The 14,923-nt window shown below is 48.9% G+C and overlaps 1 long non-coding RNA gene across 1 annotated transcript; it reads left to right on the forward strand.

The window, feature by feature from the left end:
• Positions 1-5,086: 5,086 nt before the first annotated feature.
• Positions 5,087-13,250, forward strand: LOC138526055 (uncharacterized). The gene is made up of 2 exons (XR_011283472.1): positions 5,087-5,612; positions 10,531-13,250. It is a non-coding gene; the product is annotated as an uncharacterized lncRNA (long non-coding RNA).
• Positions 13,251-14,923: the final 1,673 nt, after the last annotated feature.

Genomic DNA, 14,923 nt, shown 5'->3' on the forward strand with positions numbered 1-14,923 from the left:
CTCCATGTCAGAGCATGACTGCATAAAGCTCTTGATTCTCTGGGGGTTCCTGCGCCACTGAGCAGAGAAATGCAGAGCTCATGTAACAGCAGAAATTGGCATTTCACCTGTGAGCCATGGATGGAGAATGCGCTCTCTGCCCTAGAAAGTCACACCCCGTCAATGAAGGAATGCAAGTCACCAATAAGCGAGTGAAGAGAGGCGCAGCACATCCTGGCACCATAGGTTCATGTAGCGCTCCTGCCTGGGGGGCGGGGGAGAGGGGAGAGTGGATGGTGTCCCTCCATTAAGGCACTACTCCCGCCTGAGGGAGCAAAGGAGCATCAAGTGGCCCCAGCACCCTGCCACTGGTGTGTGCCCTGTTCTGCTGGCAGATTCCTGCCCATACTCCTGCCTAGGGGAGGGGACTAAACAGCAAGTGGCCTTAACGCCCAGCCACGTGTGTCACCCCAGCCTGCACAGCAGGTGGCCCAGTGACATCCTGCCACAGTTGCTGTGGGAAGAGGAAAGAGAGAGCCGCACTCCTGCCTGGGGGAGGAGAAGAGATGCCCCGACACCCTGTCACCTGTGTCCGGTCAACAAACACATGCAGTCCTGACACCCGCCACCAAGAAGAAGTGCAACGGGCAAGTGAGGGCTGCAGCTCTGCACGAGTGCTTGTGCGCACTCCTGTGCCACTGCAGTAAAGTGACATTCCTGCCTGGAGAGCGTGGGCAAGAAAAGGGGGTAACATACTGTCACCCCATGCCCTGATAACATCGATGTGGCACAGCCTAATTGCCCGGATACCCGCATCTTGCTACCTGCCCCAACATCAAGGGGCTGACTGAGCCTGAATGTGGCGCAGCCGAGACGCCCTGCTACAAGCGTCTCGCTGTCTGCCCCAACCTCAAGGGACTAAGCCGATGTGGCCCCTGGTGCTCCCAGGTGTCGCTTTGCCGGCCTTTGAACTGTACCATCAACGGACCTGGACTTGTGGTAATGACTATCCTGAACAGACACTGATGCAAGGTGAACTGGTCTCTTGCAGTCCTGCAAGTGCTCGGAAGAGACTCAGCGAACATGTGTTTAGATGCTGTGAGCCTGCATGTAGATTACATGCTTAAAGTGGTCCCAGTTAAATGGATGTGAAGCTGTGCTGCCGTAGTTTGTAGGCCAGCAGCTAACAATGGCGTCATTCAGTGGTTGAAGTTCCACTTACCCCAGGTTGATAACAGGTCTTTCGAGGTTGCTGCTGGCATCCGAGGTGCTCCGGCACCTAGGCTGTGTCCCCAAAGCCTCACAGGGCACTGCCCTGCAACACCTACAAGCCCGGGTGACCTTGGCACATCAACAACGTGTGGGCCCCCCCCAGCACTTGTGAGGCCGGCCACGTGACTACCACCGACCCCACAATAGAAGGTAGCCTGAGTCGTCCGACTAGCATGTGATTCTGAATTTGCGCCTGGATCGCAGTAACAGGTGCTCAACCATCTGAGCTAACTCACATGGTTAATCTCTTCTTGACAAGCATTAAGCAAGATGTGCTTCACTGGAGATGGGTTGGAGAAATGCCACCCTTTGACCTCCAGTAGAGGAGTAATTCCGAAAAGGCAGAGACATCTGGCATGGTCGGCAGGCAGTCACATGTCATCTGTTCGGAGTAAAATAACTCTCCTAATCTCCACCTGTCCCATCCAGCCTGCCATCATCGAACTATCCTGACTGGCCTACCGTCTGGGTCTAAAAAAAGGGGCCTGTGCGGTGTCCCTGGATTTGCACCTGTCCCACCCAGACTGTCATCGGAGAGCTATGCTATCCGCCCTACCATCCCGATCTAAAAGCAGTGTCAGTGTGGTGTCCCAAGGGAAGCCTAGATATTTTAAGGCATAGTTAGGAGAGTTAAAATGGCGGCTATGTTTACGCTTTAATTCCTCTCAGATCTCTTCTTCCTGAAAGGGAACGTGGAGCCACGCGCAGACCATACGTCAGAGCAACGTGTTTTTATTATTGTTTTTTTTTTAATCAGCGACGAGATTTCAGAGCTGCTTTGTCCTGGGAGAGCAGACGACAGGTTGCATGGGACAGACACCCCTTCCCAGTCGGAATGTTTTTATCTGATTTTGATTTTGAGTTACTTTATACCACGCACAGACGGGCAACTCGTATTCAGGCGCAGATGGAATAGCAAATCGCCTCAGAGAAACAGGAATATTGAAATGCATTATTAGAGAACGTGTAGCCGGTGGGAACAGCCAGGGTAAATGTGGGGCCGAATGGGGGAATGAGGGGGGGTGCGGTATGTCTTGCCGCCAAGGTGCTTATCATCTGCATTAGCATCCAAGCAACATTTCCAGGGTGCGAATGCTTTCCATGAAAAGGTTTCCTTTCATGAAAAGCTGCGTGTGTAACGCGCCTGTACACAAGTGTTTCTAGGCGCCACAAGGGAGGGGAAGACATAGGTTGGACAAGACAAACGACCCCACTAGGCCTTGTGTCGTTCGGATAGTGCAAGTGTGACGATAGAAGTGCAAGGGGAGCGAGAGGGGAAAGTATAAGGGAGAGGAACGAGGGAAGTGTGATCAGCGCAGCATGGCTCAGATTAAGTCCAGCCAGAGCAGCGCGGCTCAAGGTAAGTGCAGGAGGCGGGGGCACGGGGGCTTAGGGGTTATGGTTAGAGCCCCTAAGTGTGCGGTAGGCCAGGTGGCAGTGCAAGGAAGACTGGTCTTGGAGAAACCTGGTACCCACTGAGACTCTGAGGGAACCAAGCAACCAGTCGGCGCAGCAGACAGGTAAGTTAGCAAGGGAGCGAGAGAGAGAAGGCAGAGGAGAAAAGGAGGGTCTTGAGCTTCTTCCGGAACTTCAGGTGGTCTGGCTCCAGTCTGATACGGACAGGGAGGCCGTTCCACAGCGAGGCACCTGCAGAGGAGAGCTATCTACCCCCACCCTTTGCCTTGGGAAACATCTGACCCTCAGAGAGTTAGAGGTAGCTGAGCCAAGGGCTCTTGATGGAAGGCATTTTGGAAGAGAGAGTTGGATGTAGTGCTGGCCCTGGCCCCAAAAAGACTTGTGAACAATGCAGAGGGTCTTCAACTTGATCCTTGCAGCCACCGGGAGCCAGTGGAGAGATTTCAGGGCTGGAGAGGTGCAGTCCTTGGGATTGATACCAGGATAAGTCTTGCAGTCCTGTTCTGGATTAGTTGCAGGGGGCGAAGAGTAGGGGTAGGCAGATTGAGAAAGAGTATGTTGCAGTAATACAGCCTGGAGAGAACCAGGACTCTGAAGACAGCGAGCTTCTGGGGGAAGTGAGGAAATGTAGAATACCTCTGAGGAGGTGCAGCTGGTAATGGGCCTTTTTGGCAAGGTCCATGATGTGAGGAGAGAAGGAGAGGGTGGAGTCGAAGATGATGCCATGGTTTTTTGCCTCACCAGAAGGTCAGAGGGTAGAGGGCCCAAGGAGGGCAGCTAGAGTGAGAGAGGGAAAGTGGGTGAAGGGGTCCCAATGAGAATTATCTCTGTCTTAATGGCATTATGGCAAAGATTGTAGGAAGTGCACCAGTCCTGAATTACGGATAGGCAGTCAGGAATGAGCAGGCGAGGAGAGGAGGCCAAGGGAAGCCTGAAAGAGAGCTTAGTGTCATCCGCATAACACTGAAAGTTAAAAGAGAAGGTGGAGATTAGGTGGGCCATAGGGGCCATATAAACATTGAAGAGCCAGTGTGAGAGGACAGAGCCCTGGGGGAAACCACATGTGGGGAGAGAAGTGAGGGAGAGAAAAGACCCAAGTTGGACCTTGGAGGGACGGTCCAGGAGGAAGGAGGACAGCCACACAAGGGCCTGATCCATGATGCCCAAGTTCACAGGGAGTCTGTTGATCAGGGTGGCGTGATTGAACATGTCGAAAGCAGAGGAAAGGTCAAGGAGGATGAGGACAGAGGCAGAGATGGAGTTCAGCTTAGAAAGCAGATCTTCAGGGATGTTCAGAAGAGCAGTTCCCATGTCTCTAGCTGTTCTGAAGCCAGACTTATGGTCATGGAAGCAGCCAAAAGATTCAGTGTGGAGGGTAAGCTGGGAGATGGTCAGCTTTTCCAAGAGTTTGCCCAGGAAAGTAGTGATAGAATTTGGGCGATAGTTTGCTGGGCAGGTAGGATCGGCAGAATGTTTTTTTAGGAGGAGGTGCACAAGGGAGTCCTTACGGAGAGAGGGGAATGATGCAGTTGCAAAAGAGTGATTACAGAAATCGGCCAAGGCCGGAGCGAGGGTGACAATGTGGTCCTTAATGGTTCTGGAGGAGTGGGGGAGAACCTGTTAGGATGACACTTTCATAGATCAGACTTGTCTAGAGACATCATCAGGTGTTGTCAGAGCAAAGGGGGAAAAAGGAAGAGGAGAGGGAGAGGCGGCCAAAGGGGGTCTGAGTGAGGTAGAGGAAGGGGAAGAGGAAAGCGAGGACAAGATGTGCTGAGCTTTAGTGGTAAAATGAGAGGCCAAAGCTGTACAGAGGGGCTGGGAGGGAACAGGAGAGGTGGAGACTGCAGTAGGATTGGCCAGCTCCTTGTAGATTTTAAAGAGTTTGGCCGTGTTGTTAGAAGCCGCACAGATGCAGGCTTGAATATGGACCCTCTTCTTGGAGCGGAGAGAGAATCTGTATTGCCTTTGAAGCAGGCGGCAGGCCAGTTTGTCAGAAGATGCGCCCGAAACCCTTGACTTCCTCTCAGCCACCCTGAACTTGCGTTTCAGGTCAGGCGAGGTCAGAATCGTACCAAGAGTTGCACTTGGAGGTATGCTTCAGACAGATTCTCATGACAGGGGCAAGGAAGTCCAGAGTGTTGGAGGTAGAAAGATGCAGGTTAGAGAGGGTTGTCAGAGTGCAAGTCAGCCGCAGGAGTAGGAGGAGCAGAGAAAGTAGAGGCAAAGGCATCCACTGACACTCGCTTCATGGGCTGAATGACCGAGGAAGAGGGTGGCAGTGCTGGGGTAGACTTTGCTTGAGGGGCAAGAAGTTTCAGATGAGAGGAGAGCAGAAAGTGGTCAGTCCAAGAAAGAGGAGTGGTGAGAGGGTTATAGAGGGGGATGTCTGAGGAGATGATAACATCCAAGGTGAAGGTACGCATACATATGTAATGTTGTGCTCACACTTGGAGTTTGTACTAATCACCATATGTGTTAAAAGAATGTACCCTTTGTTAAAAGAAGAGGCCTTCTCTTTATACAGCGACATTTAAGACCTGCTGACCTGGCAAGAACTTGTTTTTAACAGAAGAATTGTGTTTGGTCACTGTATGTCGAAGCATGTTGAGCCTGCTAAAACTATCTGCAGATTACGGGTGGGGAAGGAATGAGTAAGCACAGCCTCGTGCACAGAGATACACAGAGGGGCACGAGAGAGAGCGAATAACAGATAACAGGAAACCACAATAGCAGATGTTGAACTGTTGACCGTTGATGCAAAGTCATGACTGGGAGGAACCGCCTTGTGGTGGACATAATCTATGTGCAGCAATGTATGACAATGTAAAACAGATGGGTATAAAAGGACCACGATGTGCAGGGCAAAGGGCGGCACTTTGACGACTTGCTTTGCGAGACGTTTGAACTTGCTGCCCATTCGCGAATGCTTGTGCATTAATAAAGTAATGTTAACTTGGCTCTTTTCTGTCTGAGTTATTGCAGGGTCCCTCTTGTACTGGTTATGGACGGCGAGAAATCGCACCCACAATTTTGGTGTCAGAAGTGGGATGCGAAGGAGCGACAGTCCGTCACTGGGTGAGGAACGCCGCGGCGGAACCGGAGAAGGAATTGATCACGGGGCCCCAACAACTGAATCCGCACCTTTGATTGCAACCAACGCGTCATCCTTGTTTTTCCGGCTCCGTTGGCGGTGGAACAGCAGGCTGTCGCCCTTCGGGTCCGGAACACTCTGGCGGGACCCTTAAGATAAGTGGTATGGACGGATGCATGATGGAATAAGGAAATAATGATTCAGGGTTTGTGAAGAGGACGGTGGTAAGTCCGTCTATGAAGAAGTAATGTTGAAATGATGATATGATATGTTAGATACGCCAGGAGGATGTATTATTATTGTTAACCAATAGGTGCATATTTGGGAAAGGTGAGTGTTTTAGGCAATTGCGGTATACCAACAAAATGGGTCAAGCGGCTTCCAGCAAGAGTGGTATAGGCAAGAGACACTATGCCCCTCTTGAAGGAACCCCTGCATTTGATATGTTGATTAAACATGGATTGAATTCAACATTGTTCTTAAAAGAATGGTCCGAATACACAAAAGATTTGATTGAGCATAAATGGCCAGACACCGGGTCCTTTGATGTGGACCACATATCCAAAGTAGAAATAGAATTAGTAAAAGACGGGTCAGACCCGCACAGTTTGAGGCTATACGACTATGGAGGGTAGAAGCAATGCGCAGGCGCAATGCTCAGAACAAACAAAAAGCAAAGGAGCAGAAGAGAACGGTAAATCAAAAATTACATGATCTAGAGATAAAAGAGAAGGGCGAGAGGCTAGATCAGTTGGATAGACATATGATGATTAAGAACAGTGGGGGTATGTATCCTGCCGTGCCGGTGCCTCGATATGAAGATGTGATAGGGCTAGAAGCAGAACAAACAACGACTGAATTATTGTTTCCAGGAGCTACAGCTCCACCGGCAGACAGTGAGGGTGAAAGGGTGGAATTCCCAATGAAGTATGGAAACCCAGATAGGTTGATAGACCATAGGAGAACGACTACTGTAGAAAAGGATAGAGATGGAGACTTGCAAATCCTTATGACCGGGCTGTATGGCACACCCCTCAATGACAGCCTACGGGACCAATTGGGGCGTTTGACACCTTTGGAATTTAGGACAGTGGCCACTAAACTATATACCTTTTATGAGGGTAACTGTAAATTGAGAGGACAGAGTACTGCGGATCTGCCCTCAGCATATCAGGACGCTGTCGCGTTACTACCAGTGACTGCGTCCAGTGTTCAGTTATGGGGATGTATGTCCGACATAATAGCGGAAGTCATAAGGGGCGGTGTTGAATGGGAGAAGGAAAAGAGGGCATGGGAAAGAGAGGTGAGGGAAAGAGAGGCTAAACTCAAAGATGCAGACCAGGCGGGCCAAAACGTAGCTAATCGTATGATAGCATCCATACACTCGCAGTCCATGTCCACCCTGGTGAGTCTGATGGAGGGCCTTGGCTGGCCTATACAAGTAAACGTAATTAAATATCTTCTTATTAGGGTGGATGATATAGAAGAGGAAAAGGAGCCTAGATATGTGTCCCAGTGGAATAGGATTAGGACGGAATTGGATAAGAAACTGCTATCTAATATAAGAGTGGATGATTCAGGGGCGGAAGAATGGAGGATGGCTAAGGTGGAGAAACTATTAAAAGATTATAGAAAAATATAAAAGAGAAAGCTCTTAGTCATCAATCCTCTGTTTCGCCACGAGCGCAGGCCCTTGTAAGTGAACAAACAGACATGGAAAAGTTACTATTAATGCCAATGAGAGAGTGCCAACCCACCATAGAGGCAGCCACTGGTAACATGATGCGCACCTATGTGTATGTCCCTTTATCCCGAATTGAATTAATGCATATCACCAAGTCCATCCCCGACCCCCGTATAGACCCGGCAGGATTCTACAAGGAAGTAGGAAAGTTATTCAGACCAGGGTTATTTACCGTAGAGGATGTAGATAACATATTGTTAGCCATTGTCCCAGAAGAAATATGGACCCCCTTTCGTGCCAAAGACAATGAAACAATAAAATGGAAAGATGTAATGGATGCGAGCAAAAATAGAAAACTGCATGAGGAATATCCTGAACCCCTAAGGGGGCATGGCATGGCAGTCCTGAGGGCTCTAGAAAAGGTGTTACCCCCATTTGATGTGAATGTGGAGAAACTGTCCGCTGTGATACAGGGTGCAAGTGAGGAAGTAGCACAGTACTTTCTGCGTTATGAAGCAGCATTCAAAGCGCACAGTGGGCTAGAGATAGGGTCTGAAACGGGCCAACGGTACTTTGCCACAAACTTTGTAGAGGGGCTCCACGGGCCAATTCAGGAGAACATTAGGAGGGCAGAAAGTACATGGATGACTAGGAACCCCCGGGATCTCCTCGAAATGGCTAGGTATTACGAAAGAGGGGAAAGAGTGAAGGGACAACAAAAGGCACGACAAGAGAAGGATTTAAAAACCAAAGTGTTGATGCAACAGTTGCATCAAGGGCCCCAAGGCAGGTATAACTACAATAATAACGGCCCGTCACAGGGCTATAGCAGCAACATGATAGGGGGCCAAGGGACAGGAAGAGGTACAGTGCAAGGAGGTGCGCTATATGGGAGGAGTGATGGGCTACCCCAAGATGTATGTGCCTTCTGCAAGAGACCCGGACACTGGAAATCCCAGTGTCCCCAGAGTGGTGGGAGAGGAAGGGGCGTACGGCCCCCTTCACAGACAACATTTGCCCCAGGAAATAGGACTGGTGGGTACGGCAACCAAGACAATAGAATGTTTAAACCCCCTCAACCCAATGCCTTTGACGGACAAGCAAGAGGGGATGTTCCCTGGCCGGCCCCGCCTCCCCCCAATCTACTGTATCAGCCACAACAAACGACACAAGTACAAGGTGTATGCCAGGGTGAAGAATGTGGAGAAGGGGTATACTATAACAATGATTTTCAGGATAACACAAGCGATATGTCCTGAGGATGCCGGAATGAGATAGCGGGAGTGGTGCAGGTTCCTATAGACCAAAGGGGGCCTTATGCCTCTATTAGGATCGGCCCCCACCGAAACTTGAGATGTCTGGTAGACACGGGAGCTGGAAACAGGCACACCTGATTATACTAAGAGATTTTGCCTTTTTGTTGATGAACAGGAAGGTTGCGCTGTGTCAGTCTTGACACAGGAACAAGGGGGTAAACAGAGACCATGTGCATATTTTTCTAGCACTCTGGACTCAGTAGCTCGAGGCCTACCCCCATGCATGAGAGCAGTAGCTGCAGCAGCGACAGCCCTAAAACAAAGTGCAGGTATCATCCTAGGGAGTGAAGTAACAGTAAAGGTTCCACATACGGTAGATGTTCTTCTGAATAGAGTGCATACACAGCATTTGACTACAGCTAGACTCACACAGTATGAGATGATCCTGTTTGCCAGTAATGTAAAAATTGAACGGTGTAACACTTTGAATCCAGCGACACTGCTTCCTTTGCCCACCTCACCTGATGACATTAGGCATGATTGTGTGATCCAAATGGAAGAACACACTAAGGGTAGAGCAGACCTGCAAGACACCCCGCTGGTTGATAATGAGGGTATATTATTCTGTGATGGTTCCTGTTTCAAACTGCCAAATGGGGAGACAACAGCAGGGTATGCAGTAACTACAGGGGAACAGTTGATTGAGAGTGGGAAAGTGTGTGAGAAATCGGCGCAGGCGGCAGAATTGATTGCGCTAACTAGAGCATTAGTGTTAAGCAGCGGCATGAAAGTGACAATTTATACTGATTCAGCCTACGCGCACGGGGTGGTTTCCAGTTTTGGTAAACTCTGGGGAGAGCGTGGCTTCTTAACCTCTCAAGGTGATACTATTAAACATGCCCGATTGATTGCTGAATTATTGCAAGCCCTTACGCTGCCCAAAATGGTGGCCGTAGTGAAGTGCTCAGCGCATAAAAAAACACTGGATTATGTCACGCAGGGAAATTCTTTGGCTGACCAGATGGCTAAACTAGCTGCCACAAGGGACACTCGGTGGGAAGCCCGACAGCTCATAGTGGGGAGGGATGTGACTATGGAAGGGACGAAGGAGCGCGTAAAGGAAATCCAAGCAGATGCAACCATTGAAGAAAGACTATCTTGGCACAAGGATGATCAATACGAGGAGACGGTAGATGGGCTATGGGCACATACCAATACGAATACTTGGGTACTACCTGATGCATACTTACCTGTGATAGTGAGCGTGGCTCATGGTCCAACCCACGTTAACGCAAGAACTATGGAAGAAGTTTTAAGTACTGTGTGGTACAACAAAAGATTGGGAATGTATTGTCGCCAATGGGCAAAACAATGTGAAATATGTGTTTTATATAATGTGGGGAAAGGTGTACCGGCCCCGGCGGGCCACAGTAAGTTACCCACCTGCCCTTTTGAGGTGGTGTATATGGACTTTATACAGCTGGAGCCTGTAAATAAACATTCCTACTGTTTGGTGATGAAATGTGGGTTCTCAGGATGGGTGGAAGCATATCCCCTGCGGGACAATAGTGCCACCTCCACAGCACAATGCATATTGAAACACTGGATGCCCTTGACTGAAATGGCCGGATGCATTGTCTATTGCATTATTGAGTATGCGTACTATGCCTAAGCGTACACATGGTTTATCTCCTTTCGAAATTGTTATGGGGCGCCCACCAAGTATTGGGACCCCCAAATCACCTAAGAGATTGTCTGAGCAAGCATGGCCTGCATTACAACAGTACTGTATTGGGTTAACTAATAGACTGATTTCTATTAATGCACAGGTGAACGCAGTAGCTCCATCTCCTCTGATAGGAGAAGGTCACGACGTGCAGCCCGGTGACTGGGTTGTTATAAAAGCCTTCGATCGCACCAGCGGACTGCAACCCAGATGGAGGGGCCCGTTTCAGGTGCTCCTCGCAACACAAACTGCGGTAAAAGTTGATGGCAAATCGCACTGGTACCACGTGAATCCAGAAAAGGGAACCAACCAACCCCAGGTTGCAACAGTACTGCCAGACGCCATTAGTAGGTGTGCCCATCGCCTCCGATCCCGTGACGTGTATGTGCCAAGCAACGTGTAAGGACACTGTTTTGAACTTTGATCATTAGGGAGATGAACATTTGGACTCTCTTGTTGGTTTTAGCAGAATTGTGCCTTACTGAAGACGACGGGCTTGTAGCCTGAAGGGCCTTCGGCGTTCCCCTCCTGGGACAGGCACTACGAGACGTGGGACAGATCGGATGAAGGTTTTCAGTGAGACCTACCACTATTAGAGTAATAAGGACACTGGTGCTTTAAATAGGGGATATGGCTATATCGCTAGGTTGCAACTGATATACGCTGTATACTGAGCCATATACTGAACTATGTCTACACCCGTGTATGCTGGTTTAGTCCCTGAATGGATAAGTGTATGCTCCTCAAACACAGAAGGTAAGAGGAAAATACCAGCTTGTACCACAAGAGGCAAAATTTTGTTTTCTGTATGCACGATAGTAGTACTAATAGCATTTGCCATAATATTCTGGTATCTGGAACATCCATCTAGATATGAATTAAAGAACCTGTTGCCCGAGTCAAATGAAACAGGGAGAACAGATTGGGTCAAGAGCAGGAATCGAGATGCCTATGACCAACACGACCCGGAAGACTATGCTAAAAATGAATACGTGAAGATAATAAACACAACATATGGGGTAGTGAATAAAACTGATTGCTGGATCTGCACCCACATGCCCCGACATAGCAGTGAAGGCATCCCAGTGTACGCATCGCCAGTTACTGAGGATGCCGGGTGTACATTAATTTACATGAGAATAGTGTCAGCACAGCAATATATGATACCGAATACCGCTTGTTATGTTAGAGGAGAGAACAAAACCCTTCTAAAGGAAAAGATACGCTATAAAATCAAAACTGAGGGAATCGGGCTTGCACCTGCTATGGTACAGATAGTAAGAGAACCTCCTCCCCCTATCACCATCACACAAGAGTTTAGGCCAAAGAATATATGTTTTAAGAGGAGCGCAAGAGGTAATCAAAGAATGATCTCGGGGTGCAGTCAAATGGTGAATCTAAATAACTACACGAAGGGATTGTTACAGATTGAAGGACATGCCTACGTCTGTAACAAGAGGGCTTATTTGTGGTTAGCCAAAGATTTTGTTGGGGTATGTTACATAGCCAGAATAATGCCGGCTGTGATGGTATATGCCCCGTCTACTCTGCATAAAGAAATACACAGCAGAAATAAACGAGCAGTAAACCCAAAAATTCCTACGTATCAACCTACAGGATGGGAAACGTTTATAGATCTGATGGGGGTCCTGGTTCCTCCAGCGGGCATCTTTATGAACAGTCAAGAAATCCAAAAGCTAAACAGGGCCCTTGAGTTCGTAATCGAAGAATCTGCAGACCTAATGGAAAACATCACTTATGAAATGAAAGCAATTCGGCTAGTGGCTCTCCAAAATAGGTATGTCTTAGACATACTCACTGCAGAAAGGGGCGGAGTCTGTTTTTTGGTGGGATCCCAATGCTGTGTTTACATACCAGAAGGGAGTACAGGAATCCTGGATGGAGTAAACAAACTGCATAAAGTGGCGGATAGCATCCACCAGGAGGAAGGGTCAGGAGATAGCTGGTGGATGAAGCTCCTGAAAGAAATTGGATGGCAACTTCTTACGCCTATACTGGTTCTAGCGGCAATAGTTGTAGGAATTTGTCTCTGCATCCAATGTTTCCCGGTATGTGTGTCGTGCTGTGTTTCCATGTGTTCTTCCAGCATAACGCGCCTAAATCCAATGGATAAAAGCCATGTACAACAGGAATTTTTTGACATGGGAGGCCTGGAGAAGATTATGGTACATACAGTATGTGATGATGTTGCTTTCCTGCCATCTGCTTATGCTAGGACTGTTTAGATTGATGCTCAAGTGTGAGCAAAGGGTGGATTGAAGGTACGCATACATATGTAATGTTGTGCTCACACTTGGAGTTTGTACTAATCACCATATGTGTTAAAAGAATGTACCCTTTGTTAAAAGAAGAGGCCTTCTCTTTATACAGCGACATTTAAGACCTGCTGACCTGGCAAGAACTTGTTTTTAACAGAAGAATTGTGTTTGGTCACTGTATGTCGAAGCATGTTGAGCCTGCTAAAACTATCTGCAGATTACGGGTGGGGAAGGAATGAGTAAGCACAGCCTCGTGCACAGAGATACACAGAGGGGCACGAGAGAGAGCGAATAACAGATAACAGGAAACCACAATAGCAGATGTTGAACTGTTGACCGTTGATGCAAAGTCATGACTGGGAGGAACCGCCTTGTGGTGGACATAATCTATGTGCAGCAATGTATGACAATGTAAAACAGATGGGTATAAAAGGACCACGATGTGCAGGGCAAAGGGCGGCACTTTGACGACTTGCTTTGCGAGACGTTTGAACTTGCTGCCCATTCGCGAATGCTTGTGCATTAATAAAGTAATGTTAACTTGGCTCTTTTCTGTCTGAGTTATTGCAGGGTCCCTCTTGTACTGGTTATGGACGGCGAGAAATCGCACCCACAAAGGTGTGTCCAGCAGAGTGTGTCGGACCAGAGGGTAGAATGGACGTTGAGAGAGAGTCGCATAGGTTGCAGAAAAGCCCAGAGGAGTGATTAGAAGCATCCAGGTGGATGTTGAGGTCTGCGAAGTGGGGAAATGTTCAGAGGCCGAGGCAAGGAGGGAAGAAGAGATGTCAGCCCATTCTGAGAGGGAGAGGGTGATCTGGCCAGGTGGCCTGTAGATGGAGGTCACAGTCAGAGAGAGAGGCTAGGAGCGATAGAGAGCCTGCAGACTAGGCATTCAAAGGCATGTGTAGGAATGACAGAAGCAGGGGCCCATTCCGGAAAGATCAGGGCCACTCCACTTCTGGGCAGGTTTGTTCTGGGGTCAAAGAGAATCTTGTAGCCCTCAGGGAGGAGAGTGTCAAAACCCCTGACAGAGCTGACCGTGGACCATGTCATGGTGAGAGCGAGGACATCCAAGTCAATGTCTTCAAGGAGGTGGCAGATGTCAGAGGAATGCTTGACAGCAGAGCGAGAGTTCAGAGTAGCTATGTGGAGCAAGCTGCCACATTTCAAAGACTTCCGGGTGGGGTGCAGGAGTGAGTTAAACTCAGCGGAGGTGGTAGAGGGCCCAAGAGTGGGCAGAGGCAGTAAGCAGAGGTGACATAGGAGCCAGAGAGGTGGAGGAGGTGGGTGCCAGGCAGGCGGCATAGGAGGAAGGAGGTGGCAGAGGGCCAGAGAGGTGTTAGATGGAGTTGCAGGAGAAGGGAGGAAATTGATGAGACACTAGAGATGCCTATCAAGAAGAATGAGATCGGGCTGGGGCCACATTGATGATGTTCTTGGAGGATTGGAAGGGGGCCACAAGGACCTCCCATTGGGTGCCACCATTAATGATAGAGGAGGAGAAAGGAGAGAGAACAGCGACCATATGAAGGCTCCATAGGTCTGGAGAGGGAACGACAAAGAGGATGTTGGTTAGAGTCTGTATGGAGGAAGCGCTGATGTGGGTATCAGCGAAAGGGAGGCCTGGGTTAGAGACCACGATATCCCTTTTGAAATTTTTCCTTCCAGAGTTAGTGAGAGGGATAGGATAGGAGATAGAGTAGCAGTTTGAGAAGATGGGAGAGATTGAGGGCACCATAGCAGGTGCGAGGCGGCAGCAAGAAGGGAGAGTGAGGGGGGAAGAAGCACAGCCCACAGTCGAGCACCACAGGAAGCATCAGAGGGGGAGGGATCACACAATAGGAGGCACACAGCAGGCAACAAACAGGCAGCACAACATAGGGAAATGAAGGAGCAGTATGGTCTGAAAACAGGGGGAGTGCAGTGCAAAAAAAGCCTAAATTCCACTTTCCCTAAAAGAGGGAAAAAGGCCTAGTTTCAACACAAACAGCAATGCAAAAACGCCAAGATTCGACTTTCTCTAAAAGAGGGAAAAAGGCCTAGTTTCAACACAAGCAGCAATGCAAAAACGCCAAGATTCGACCTTCCCTAAAAGAGGGGAAAAGGCCTAGTTTCAACACAAACAGCAATGCAAAAAGGAAACATGACTTTCCTAGAGAGAGACAGCCAAGCAATACAGTTCAATTAGATGCGTATGGGTGGTGTGATAAGAAAAAT

The sequence above is a fragment of the Ambystoma mexicanum genome, chromosome 1q (assembly GCF_040938575.1).
Source record: "Ambystoma mexicanum isolate Mex_15411 chromosome 1q, UKY_AmexF1_1, whole genome shotgun sequence".
Classification (NCBI taxonomy): domain Eukaryota; kingdom Metazoa; phylum Chordata; class Amphibia; order Caudata; family Ambystomatidae; genus Ambystoma; species Ambystoma mexicanum.